The sequence below is a fragment of the Marmota marmota genome, unplaced genomic scaffold, assembly GCF_001458135.2.
Source record: "Marmota marmota marmota unplaced genomic scaffold, marMar, whole genome shotgun sequence".
Taxonomy (NCBI): Eukaryota; Metazoa; Chordata; class Mammalia; order Rodentia; family Sciuridae; genus Marmota; species Marmota marmota.
In genome coordinates, this window is record NW_026000261.1 from 4,704,772 (window position 1) to 4,714,784 (window position 10,013).

At 38.9% G+C, this 10,013-nt stretch overlaps 1 pseudogene; it reads right to left on the reverse strand.

Annotated features, from left to right (window-relative positions):
- Positions 1–519: 519 nt before the first annotated feature.
- On the reverse strand, positions 520–1,382 carry LOC107152438 (annotated as a pseudogene).
- Between the last annotated feature and the right edge of the window lie 8,631 nt (positions 1,383–10,013).

A 10,013-nucleotide genomic window follows, 5' to 3' on the forward strand; every position in this document is an offset into this window, starting at 1 on the left:
TCACCCTAAATTATTGTGTTGTGGTCTATTTGACTCTTGAACTTGGGAAGAGTTTGTTTGATGAATGTAGATGCTCTATTGTTTGGGGCATATATATTTATAATTGCTAAATCTTGTTGGTGTATGATTCCCTGGAGCAGTATGTAGTGTCCTTCTTTATCCTTTTTGATTGATTTTAGCTTGAAGTCTATTTTATTTGATATGAGGATGGAAATCCCTTCTTGCTTCTGCAGTTCATGAGAGTGATATGATTTTCCCTAACCCTTCACCTTCAGCCTGTGGATGCCTTTTCCTATGAGATGAGTCTCTTGGAGGCAGCATATTGTTGGGTCTTTTTTTTTAATTCAATCTGATAGTGTATAGCTTTTGATTAGTGAGTTTATTCCAGTAACATTCAGGGTTATTATTGAGACATGATCTGTATACCCAGCCATTTTTGTTAATTTTTGGTATTTAACATGACTTGGTTTCTCCTCTGATTAGATTTTGCCTTAGTGTAATACCTCTTTCTGCTGATTCTCATCTTTGTTTTTTTTTTAATTTCCTCTTTGTGGAATACCTTGTCAGGTGCTGTTGAATCATTTCAGAAGCATTCTTACTGGCATTGTCCACAGCTCTCATCCTAGCACTCTGTTCACTGGTGGTAGTCTCCTTCAGGGAGTAGTAGATAATGTTGGAAAGATTGTATTCTTGATAATTTTGCAGCATATCAGCATCAATATCATCATAGATATTCATGCTCTCAGCACTTGCAATTGTATTAAGAGAAAAGATGGGCTTTTCTTCTGTCTTATAGGAGATTACAGACCTGAATTGATTAAAGATGATAGAGCCTTCATCAAACTCATATCCAGAATTTAGTAATTCAAGAGTAATGACCAATGCATCCCCAAAAGTACAGGGCTTTGTTCCCACGTCTTTGAATGTCACCAAAAACTGATCCAAATGTGTCCTATGAAGTATGCCTTTGATTTTATCACCAACTCCAACAAGCATAACTTTTTTTCCAGCTGCCATGAGTGTAGGCACCTCACTTTTCATCTGTTTGGCAACCGAAGAATGAATAATACCATAAAGTCCTCGATCTGAGGACATACCAATAAGGAGGTGTTTCTTCTTGTCTTCGGGTTCCTTAATATCAGCTTTCTCATACAGAGCCAAAGATCCTATTCCATACACTCAAGCCGGTTTCAACTCCCTCTCAGCTCGGGCATATTTTGCTGCTGCTACCATTTTCATAGACTTGGTTAATTTTCTGGATGTTTTTAATTGACTTTAGTCACCTGGTATTATCTTTTCAGAGTTGCCATGTTTAAAACTTGGATCCATTGTGACTGCAAGGCGCTGTCAGACAGCCCAATGACGCTCACCCAAGAGAACATGGTGGTGGTACCAGTGTTATTTGATTTTATTTGCAAGTATTTATTAAAGATTTTTGCATCTATGTTCATCAGGGATATAATTGGTCTATAATTTTCTTTTTGTTTATCAGTTTTGGGTAGTGGGGTAATACTGGATTCTTAGAATGAATTGGAAATATTCCTTCCTTTTATATTTTAAGAAATAGTTTGAGGAGAATTGGAATTAGTTCTTCTTTAAACATCTGATAAAATTCAGTCTTCAGTCATGAATCTATTCATTCATGAGATTTTTTAAATTATTATTTTTATACCTTAATTTTGTTTATTTATTTTTTTATGTGGTGTTGAAGATCGAATCCAGTGCCTCACACATGCCAGGCAAGAACTCCACCACTGAGCCACAACTCCAGCCCCTCATGGGCTTTTCTTTATTGAATACTTTATTACTGCTTCAATTTCATTGCTTATCTTTGATCTGTTTAATTTTTAAAATCTTCTTTGTTCAGTTATAGTTTTTCAAAATATTCTCTAACCTTACTATGAATTTCAATGCTATCTATTGTAATATCACCATTTTTATTTCTACTTTTAATTATTTAACTCCCTTTCTTTTGGCTAGTTCTTCAATTTTGTTTACATTTTTAAGGAACCAACTCTTAATTTCATTGATCTTTTGTATTGTTCTTTTAGTCTCTATTTCATTTCTTTCTGCTCTGATAGTTACTATTTCTTTCCTTATATAGATTGTATTATTATTATATAGTCTTTGAGATGCATTGTTAGATTATTTATTTGTGATCTCTCCTTTTTTTAAGTGTCAGGATTCATAGCTATAAACTTCCCTCCTAGTGCAGCTTTCTCTGTATTCCACAGGTTCTGGTGTTTCCATTTTTAATTGATGCTAGAAATTTTTAACTCTCCCCCTCCCCAATTTCTTCAAGGAGTGATTATTAATTCAAAAATGTATCGTTTAATATCTAGATGTTTGTGCAATCTGTAGCTTCTCTTATTGTTCATTTCTAATTTCATTCCATTTTGATCTGATAAAATGAAAGAAGTCACTTCATTTTTTTGAATGCTTGAAGATTTCCTTTATGGACTAATATATGATCTGTTTTTGTAAAAAGTTCCATGTGTTGATGAAAACAATGTGGGTTCTACAGCTATTGGTTGTGATATTCCCTAGATATCTGTTATGTCTATTTGATCTATATTATAATTTAACTTTGATGCTTCTTTCCTGATTTTTTTAAATCTGGAAGACAAATAATGAAGTATTGAAGTAACCTACTAATAATCCATTGGGTTCTATCTCTCCCTTTATTCCCTGTAGTGTTTCTGTTATAAAATTGTTCCAAAGTTTGGTGCATATATAATCGTTATATATTTTTGATGAGTTGTTCCTTTTATCAATGTATAGTAACCTTTTTGTCTCTTTTAACTAATTTTGGTTTAAAGTTTGTTTTTTCAGATATGCATATAGCTATTCTTAATTGCTTTCTTCTTCCATTTACTTGGAATATTTCAGTTTTTGTTTGTGTTTGCCAGTAAGGTGAGTCTCTTGCATGCATTAGATGGTGGGTCTTATTTTTAATCCAATAAGTCCATCTTATGTAAATAGACTTTATGTTCAGAATTATTATTAAAGTATGCACTTGCTCCTCCATTCTGTTGTTTTTCTTCTGGTTGTTTTGGATATTCTCTTTTCTTCTTTCTCTCTTATTCATTTCAGAACTTTGATGGCTTTCTGTTTTAATGTTAAAATTCTTTTTAATTCTCATTCACTTATCTATTCTTCTAGTGAGATTTATTTTTTCCTATACTCTATGTTTTTTCTTTTCTTCCTCTGCTGGGTACAGGATTTCCATAGGTATCTTCTCAAATGCTGATTTAGTGGTTTATGTTTATCATGAAAGGTCTTTATTTGTTCTTCAATTCTGAAAGATAACTTTTCTGGGTATAATAATCTGGTTGGCAGTTATTTTCTTTCAGAACTTGAAATACATCATTTCATTCTCTCCTAAACTTTGTAGTTTCTGCTGAGAAATCTGCTATTATCCTGAAGAGTTTGCTTTTAAATATGACGTTTTGCTTCTACCTGGCAACTTTTTGCCAGAGTATGGCTGCAGCAAAATAACCGGGGGGGGGAGCAACTTGTGTAGATTGATACAGCAGGAGTGGAAGCCGTTTATTGCAGGACAGGAGCAGTATTTATACATTCCACACAGCTTATCTAATTAGCATAAACTAAATACATCAGTCAACCAATAAGGAATCTCCACACTTAATGGCTCGCTTTTGTTACTTCTCAAACCACTCCCTCTGGCATTTTGCCAGGCACCATCCAGACTTGTTTACAAACTCTAACATTCCCCTGGCAAAATGGCAGGTGTTATTTTGACTTGTTTACAGACTTTAACATTTCCTCCTTTTGTTTAATTTAAATAACGACCATAGTGGTTTTTACAGAAACACCATAAATAACCTGCTACAAACAGAAAGGGAGGATACAAAATGCCACAATACCAAGCCAATTGATGGCTCCATGCAAGAAGCCCTTGGAAAAATTATACAAGCAATGACACCGTTAGCAAAGATACTGAGTTACAATTTGTTGTAGATTACAGTTTGTTGTCTCAGTCCAGGTAAAGCAGTGTCTCAATAGATTAACTCACAGTCCAGGTAAATCACAGTCCAGGTAAGTTCTGCAGGCAGCTAGCTTAAATCACAGTCCAGGTAAGTTCTGCAGGCAGCTAGCTTGATCCGAAGTCTCGTCTGTTTCTCAGCCGAAGTCTCGTCCGGTTTTCAGCAACACTGGAAATTCTTCCACCTTGGTCTTTACCGGCACTGGGACGAAGGCAGGAACTCCGGATGGCTAAAGAAAATCCTGTAGCATTCTACTAAGAAAACAACCTTCTGAACAATTTAGTACATTATCTCAAGGTTTTTTTGCATTTGAAATAAGCATTAATAGTGCTCATTACTCATCAGCTTCCAGGTGTGGGAGAACCATTGTAGCTTAGTTATTGGCATTGAAAATGACCAAACATCAGGGACACCAGTAGCGTCTTCTGCTGGCTGTAGTGCCTGGGCAGCCCCAGATGGCCCTGGGGAGTGTCCCGGACTCAAACTGCTACTGGGCACAGGGAGCAAGAGCCTGCGAGACTGTGCCTCCAGGTCAGGTCTAGATTTGGGCTCGCGGCAGTGGAAGAGCCAGCTCCCCGGCCAGGAGGCGGGGAAGGGCCAGTCGCCGCCGCCTCTTGGAAAATCCTTGCTGCGCTGTGACCGGCTTGCACACTCGGCAGCCGCCTCTCCGCTTCACGCACCCTCCGGTAACGAAAAGTATTTAGTAATAGCCTTTTGCTGCAACTTTTTTCCTGATAATCCTTCTTCTTCTGAACTTTCTTTTTCTTTCTGACTAGAGTTCCTGGGCTCTTATCAACACATGCCCTAACTATTCTTGGTTCCACTGGGGTGCCTTCTTCCCTTAGTAATTTACTTCTCACCCCTTCCATATTTTCATCACAAAGACAATACAATACACTGAGACAAAACAAGACACAAACATACTGTATCAATCTTCTCCATTTTCTTGAAATGGCCATTTTTCCTCTCGCCCTATCTGCCTAGGGACGAGCAGATTGCTCCCGTCCTATCTATGGACGGGCAGCTTTTTTTCGTCACTTACCCCCGAGTGTCCCGGGGCTCCCCGTAACGGGCCACCATCTGCCGCAGTCCGGCTGCAGCAAAATAACCGGGGGGTGACGAATAACTTGTGTACGTTGATACAGCAGGAGTAGGAGCCGTTTATTGCAGGACAGGAGCAGTATTTATACATTCCACACAGCTTATCTAATTAGCATAAACTAGATACATCAGTCAACCAATAAGGAATCTCCACACTTAATGGCTCGCTTTTGTTACTTCTCAAACCACTCCCTCTGGCATTTTGCCAGGCACCATCCAGACTTGTTTACGAACTCTAACATTCCCCTGGCAAAATGCCAGGTGTTATTTTGACTTGTTTACAGACTCTAACATTTCCCCCTTTTGTTTAATTTAAATAACGACCATAGTGGTTTTTACAGAAACACCATAAATAACCTGCTACAAACAGAAAGGGAGGATACAAAATGCCACAATACCAAGCCAATTGATGGCTCCATGCAAGAAGCCCTTGGAAAAATTATACCAGCAATGACACTGTTAGCAAAGATACCGAGTTACAATTTGTTGTAGATTACAGTTTGTTGTCTCAGTCCAGGTAAAGCAGTGTCTCAATAGATTAACTCACAGTCCAGGTAAATCACAGTCCAGGTAAGTTCTGCAGGCAGCTAGCTTAAATCACAGTCCAGGTAAGTTCTGCAGGCAACTAGCTTGATCCGAAGTCTCGTCCGTTTCTCAGCCGAAGTCTCGTCCGGTTTTCAGCAACACTGGAAATTCTTCCACCTTGGTCTTTACCGGCACTGGGACGAAGGCAGGAACTCCGGATGGCTAAAGAAAATCCTGTAGCATTCTACTAAGAAAACAACCTTCTGAACAATTTAGTACATTATCTCAAGGTTTTTTTGCATTTGAAATAAGCATTAATAGTGCTCATTACTCATCAGCTTCCAGGTGTGGGAGAACCATTGTAGCTTAGTTATTGGCATTGAAAATGACCAAACATCAGGGACACCAGTAGCGTCTTCTGCTGGCTGTAGTGCCTGGGCAGCCCCAGATGGCCCTGGGGAGTGTCCCGGACTCAAACTGCTACTGGGCACAGGGAGCAAGAGCCTGCGAGACTGTGCCTCCAGGTCAGGTCTAGATTTGGGTTCGCGGCAGTGGAAGAGCCAGCTCCCCGGCCAGGAGGCGGGGAAGGGCCAGTCGCCGCCGCCTCTTGGAAAATCCTTGCTGCGCTGTGACCGGCTTGCACACTCGGCAGCCGCCTCTCCGCTTCACGCACCCTCCGGTAACGAAAAGTATTTAGTAATAGCCTTTTGCTGCAACTTTTTTCCTGATAATCCTTCTTCTTCTGAACTTTCTTTTTCTTTCTGACTAGAGTTCCTGGGCTCTTATCAACACATGCCCTAACTATTCTTGGTTCCACTGGGGTGCCTTCTTCCCTTAGTAATTTACTTCTCACCCCTTCCATATTTTCATCACAAAGACAATACAATACACTGAGACAAAACAAGACACAAACATACTGTATCAATCTTCTCCATTTTCTCGAAATGGCCATTTTTCCTCTCGCCCTATCTGCCTAGGGACGAGCAGATTTGCTCCTGTCCTATCTATGGACGGGCAGCTTTTTTTCGTCACTTACCCCCGAGTGTCCCGGGGCTCCCCGTAATGGGCCACCATCTGCCGCAGTCCGGCTGCCGCAGAATAACCGGGGGGTGACGAATAACTTGTGTATGTTGATACAGCAGGAGTGGAAGCCGTTTATTGCAGGACAGGAGCAGTATTTATACATTCCACACAGCTTATCTAATTAGCATAAACTAAATACATCAGTCAACCAATAAGGAATCTCCACACTTAATGGCTCGCTTTTGTTACTTCTCAAACCACTCCCTCTGGCATTTTGCCAGGCACCATCCAGACTTGTTTACGAACTCTAACATTCCCCTGGCAAAATGCCAGGTGTTATTTTGACTTGTTTACAGACTCTAACAACTTTTATTATTTTTTTTCTTTTTCCTGTACTTTTGGCAGTTTGACTATAATGTGGAGACATTATTTTCTGGTCTTGTCTAAATACCTCCTATATCTTGATGTACATGCCAGTTTGAAGACTTGGGAAGTTTTATATAATTATTTCACTGAATAGATTTTCTGTGTCTTCAACCTATAGCTCTTCTCTCACATCTACTATGAACATGTATACATTTGGTCTTTTAATGATGTGCCAGAGATCTTGTATATTCTGTTGATTCCTTATTATTTTTTTATTCATTACTGCCTAAATAATTCTTCAACTTTGTCTTCAAGCCCTATATTTGTTCTTTCATTTGTTCTAGTCTGCTGATAAGGCTTTCAACTAAGTTTTTTAATCTGACTTATTGAGCTTTTCATTTCCAAGATTTTCGTTTGTTTCTTTTTTGAAATCTCTATATCTTTATTTTATTGCTTATTTATGTATTGAATTGCCCTCCTTAACTCATTCAGATGTTTATTTGTGTGCTTTTAGAATTCATTGAGCTCTTTAAAGATCATTATTTTGAATTCTTTGTCCAGCTTCTCAACCACTTTGATATCTTTGAAATCAATTGCTTGAAAATCATAGACTTTAGGAGATGTCATGTTGCTTCATTCTTTTCACATTTCTTGTGTTTCTATGTTGAGATATGCACAGCTATTCAGATGAATATCTCTTTGATTTTTATGTGAGAGCCTTCCTAGTAAGTGATCTTCTCTTGATGATGTGCCCTGGGATATTGATTTGTTGTGTTAGCTTTTGTTTGTTGTTTACCATATGCCTGAAAAACAAGTTAGAGGAAGAAAAGTTTATTTTGGCTCATGTTTCAGAGGTTCAGTCCATGTTTGGCTAGTTCCATAGCTTTGTGTCATCATGATGGAACATCATAGTGGAAGGCTATAATGGAGGAAAGCAGCTCAGGACACAGCAACCAGGAAGTAGAAAGATAGCTCTTCCTGCCAATATAAACCCCAAGGCACACTCCCAGTAACCTACATCTTCCAGCCACACCCTACAAGCCTACAGTTGCTGCATAGTTAATCAATATTAGTGGATTAATCCACTAATTAGCTTATACTACTCATAATCTAATCATTTCACTTCTGAAAATTCTTGCATTTTCTTACACATGAAATTTTGGGTGACCTAACATATAAAACATAACATTCCACACCTAGCTCCAAAAGCTCATGCCCATTTCACAATGCATAATAGTTTTAGTCCATTTTCAAGAGTCCTCACAGTCTTAACAATTCCAGCATTGCCCAAAAGTTCAATACCAAAATTTCATCTGAGACTCAAGCAAACTCTCAGCTATGAGAGTAAAAGTTCAAAAGCAAGTTACTTATATCCAATACATAATGGCACTGAGTAAACATTTCCATTCCACAAGGGATTAATAGTGGCATATAGAGAAGAGATGGGACCAAAGAAGGACCAAAATTCAGGTGAGGAAACAAATTTTATATAAATCCATGTCCAGCATATGGGGCATGTGTCATTGTGATGTTTTATCCAAAGGTTTGTGCAGCTCTGCCCCTATGGCTTTGCTGGTTGCAGCCCACAAGGCCTATCTCTTGGCTTATTTCTGCTCAATTTCTGTGGTTTTTCTCAGTAGATATCCCATGTTACTGGCATATCTTAATCTTGGGGGCCTCCACTGAAGCTTCAGCTTCCTGACCACATCTTCATGCATCATCCTCTAAGAAGCAGCCCAAAGGGACTGATCCTGCTACATTTTTCCAGGCCCTCCTTTGAAATCTTGGAGGAAGCCTCCATGACCCCCTAACTCCAATATCCTAAATTCTTGCACAACCAGTACCACGTGGTTGATCCTAAGGTCTGTCATCATCTTGAGCAGTATCCATGCCTCCTGGGACCCATTTCTTTCAGCCACATCCTACCTGCCTACAGTTACTACTCAGTTAATCCATGTGAATGTATTAATCCACTGATGAGGTTTCAACTCTCATAATCTAATCATTTCACCTCTGAAAATTCTTTCATTGTCTCACACATGAACTTTTGGGGAACATCTTATATCTAAACCATAACAATCATTGAGTTTAATTCCAATTGGACTTCATAGTTTAATTTCTCTGTCTTTGGCTGTGATTAGTGGGTTTTCATACACTGTGTACTGTGCCTGAGCCTGAGGGATTCTCTTTATCCGTGGATCTCACAAGAGTGGGGTGCTTTTGTTAGTTCAGGTAAATGTGATTTAGATAGCAGATATAAGGGCTGCATCCTCTGTGTATACTACTCCAGTCTTGTCAGCAATCTATGATCCCATAGGATGTGGGGGTGACGTATGTTGAGGTCCCTTTTACTATAGTGTCCACAGCCTTTGAGTTATATTTCTCTGCAGTTGCTATAAGGTTTAATTTCTAGGAGTAGCACTTCAGGCCCCGTAGCTGTGACTACATGGGAGCTTCTGAATGACAAGGAGCTTTTATCTCCTTCATTCTTTAAATTTAAATATCTACCAAGTTTCAAGCAGGGTTAGATTATGAGCTAAAGTAAGGTTGGTTTCTCTGAGCTGAGCTGGGGGTGTACCTCACTGGCATACCACCCATCCAACATGAACAAAGTGACATGTTTGATGCCCAGAATCATAAGAAAAGAAGAAAACATTAACACCACCAGATATACATTTATATGTATATAATTATATATAATTATTATTATAATATAATTATATATATAATTATTATAACAATAATAACATATAATTGTATATAGTAATATATATATAATTAAAGTAAAATAAAAGCAACATCAACTACAACACCAAACAACAGAAAAGAAAGGGGCGGATTTGGAAGATGGCGGCGAGGGGAGTGCATTACCCCCGTGTGCTGCTTCACTGTGTGGGAGTATGACAAGTCAGGACGGCTAAAGGATATCTTGTTAGGAATTTCCAGCAATAGTGGGGTGCTCCGGAACCTGGAGGAAGGATTTCCATCGCA